This window comes from Lates calcarifer, linkage group LG20, assembly GCF_001640805.2.
Source record: "Lates calcarifer isolate ASB-BC8 linkage group LG20, TLL_Latcal_v3, whole genome shotgun sequence".
Lineage (NCBI taxonomy): Eukaryota > Metazoa > Chordata > Actinopteri > Centropomidae > Lates > Lates calcarifer.
The window spans coordinates 15,560,416-15,563,636 of record NC_066852.1 but is presented as its reverse complement, the minus strand read 5'-3'; the positions used below and the strand labels follow the sequence as shown (position 1 = coordinate 15,563,636).

General features: G+C 38.5%; 1 non-coding gene across 1 annotated transcript; it reads right to left on the bottom strand.

Annotated features, from left to right (window-relative positions):
* Positions 1 to 2,765: 2,765 nt before the first annotated feature.
* Positions 2,766 to 2,838, bottom strand: trnav-uac (transfer RNA valine (anticodon UAC)). Its single transcript has one exon. It is a non-coding gene; the product is annotated as a tRNA-Val (tRNA).
* Between the last annotated feature and the right edge of the window lie 383 nt (positions 2,839 to 3,221).

Sequence of the window (3,221 nt, the reverse complement as noted above, 5' to 3'; positions counted from 1 at the left end):
TGTCTCCACGGTGATAAGATGATTCAGCATCTGGGGGTGTTGGTCAGCAGTGACTCAACTCCAGGTGCTGAGATTTCTGGCTGTTTGTTTCCCCTAAAAAATGTGTTTTCTCTGGTGGCGTGTCCTTGTTTTGTCCTCGTTGTGTGTTGCTGTTTTGGTTTTGCAGAGGGAAATTACAATAGTGTATGTGTAAAATAATAACAGACACTCTGGCAGCTCACTGGTAGAATCAGTTGGTTTGCTGATTTTGGTCAGGTAAATATTTTTATAAAAAGTTGTGACAGCTTTATTTAACACGCCCCACTGAAATAAAACAAGTATACATAAAATAGATACAATCTGTAGACAATAAACAGGTATCAGCAAATACAAATAACATTGTTCTTTGTGTCAGTGTTAGAAAAGTAGAAAAGACTGAGTTTTGAGGTAGAGATGCACAGCAACATGAAGACAAATGTGGGCACTGTCTGCTCCTTAATTTACTTCATTTTCATTACCTTCTGCAACTTAACAAAAGGTGTGACAAAAAAATCTAACTTGATTTTCTCAACTTTGGACGTGCTATATAACATTCAAAATGAACCACAATTATTAACAGAATGTGAAGAAATAACAGCTCTGACGTCTCTAAGACGTCTATGTTCATGTGTTTCAGAGATATCTACTGAAGTTAGCATGCTAACAAGCTAGCCCTGGCCTGTCTCATAATACCGCTTTGAACCTCAAGAAGTGATAGTGAGTCACTGTAGCCTTCAGTCTATTCTCAGTCCAACATGAGAGGCTGAAGAAGAAGCACTGCCCAAATGGCAAGAAACTACTCTCAGCGGCAAAGAAAAGAAGCGGTAGAAATCAAAACAAGAGTTATCACTGACATTGCTTTGCTGCTTAAGACTCTCGTCAAGTAAATGAATGAAGTTTGATGTTGAACTCACAACATTACCCCTAGACTGGTAAATAAACAGCTGTTAATGCTAACATTGGCTATGTAGCGATAGCAAAAACTTGCATATATCACCATTTAATATTAAAACAGTCAGACTCAACTGGTGTGTAACAAAGAAAGGTTAAGATTTATACTGAACAGTCTGCTTACTGGTATTTTGTGGTTTTGACAACTAGTGGCACCATGGAGCTTATTTTCATCAGTTTTATTTTAAACTTGGCATGGTTATTGGCAATAATGTGGCCAAGTGCTGAACTCAACATAGAAGCTTGACCAGCAACAGACCTTGTGTGAATGTACTACTGAAGTGAAGACAGTCTGAATCAGTGCTGGACAGTCTACAGACAGTGATGCTTGGAACAATACACCTGCCAAGTAACTTGAAAAACTGTGCACAAGTTTACAGAGGACTGATGCTATTTTAAAGGCAAGGAATGGTCAAACCAAATATTAATTTGATTTCTGCAGGGTTTTTTTTCTGTTTACTGCACTGAAGGTTAATGATAATTTAAAAAAAACTACAAATGGCATTATGTTTGAAAGCATCCTCACTTTAGTTTTAGTACCTAAAACTTTTGAACAGTACTGTACAGAGTCAGTGACTATAAATCATGAATGTGATTTGACTCAGCAAAGAGATTCGTGATTTCCACCTCCGGTGTAAGAGACGTGGAGGAGAAAAGGGGAGTGAAACTGAGACAAAAAGAGAAAAGTCAATAGAGAGAGTGAGAGTGAGAGATAGAAACAGAGAGAGAGAGTTGTCCCATGCAGGCCAGGACAGCTGACAGCTGGGTTCAGCGGGGGTCAGAGGTCACGGATTGGCAGCAGTGGGGGAGTGAAGTGGAATCTAAAACAACAGGAAGACACACACACACATACACACACAGTTCTGGGAGAGGAGATGAGCGTGGGCCTCTGGAACGCTCTCTCTCTCTCGTGTGACAGTTGACGAAGACTTCATCAGTGTGTGGACTGAACACTTCCTCCCACAAATCTAATCCAGGAGCCTTCACTGTGTGTGTGTGTGTGTGTGTGTGTGTGTGTGTGTGTGTGTGTGTGAATTAACAACCAGGTAAAGCGGGAAACTACCCAGGGGCCCCAGGCCTCTAGGTTTACTCTGAGAAGTCAGTTTTGCAGGTATTTAAACTGAAGCACTGAGCAAATTAACATGTTGACCTGCTGGAGATAAAGTCAGTCCGGACCAGACTGGTGGATTCACAAAGTACCTGATTTTGTCTTTCCTACAGCCATGGCAAAAAAAACTAGAAAGGTCTAGGAACTAAATGTAATTAAATTCAATGACCTTACGAAACATAGTAGTACAAGTGTTTGTGTGTGTGTGTGTGTGTGTGTGTGTGTGTGTGTGGGCTCACACATGTGAGCCTAGGTTTTAAAAAGACCAAATCTGAATTTAAACTCTGAAGGTGAGGACCTATCCTTTGTATAGTCATCAAGTTTATTTCTCTGAAACTTTATGAATTTATACAAAGAATGAAAAAGTACTTATTCAATTGTAAATTAATAACTATAGATAACTGCTGAAATTTGAGAGAAAGTATTTTAGACATAATTAAATGCATGTGTGTATACAACTACATACATACAAATGTTGGTAATTAATCTGGACACATAAGTGTCATTGATTTATTTTTATATTTCTGCACATACACATGTACTGACCTTTTATTAATGCACTACTTGTTCTTGGATTTCTGTATTAGTGTGTTAATGAGGTAGGTTTCTCTATTTAAGTTTCACATTGAGGAAATAGACATGAAACACAAGTATTTGAAAACACAAGTACTTTACAATGACAAAGCCATGGTTCTACTGGGGATTGAACCCAGGACCTTCTGCGTGTAAAGCAGACGTGATAACCACTACACTATGGAACCACATGAGTGAAACCACAAAAAATACGTTCCCAGTTCGCAAGCTCCCAATCTAGCACCTACATGTGTATGTTTTCAATTTCAGTTAGTCATTTGGTAGATAATTTTATCCAAAGTGACTTACAAGTGAGGGACGACACTAAAGCTTCAGTTCAGTTCAGTAGGAGACCTTGAAGTGAGCGCTAAGTTCTGAATCTGTTCAGTCAATGAGCAGAAAGTTCCTGCTTCATGGCAAGAGGAGTATAGTAAATATGAAACATAAAGCTACAGAAAAGTAGACTTTATTTTGAAAAGGAAATGTGGAAAAGTAAAAATTTCTTGTATCAGTGATGGTGTCACCTGTTTTGATTTACAATAACTTTTATTAATGCATTTATAAGAAAGGA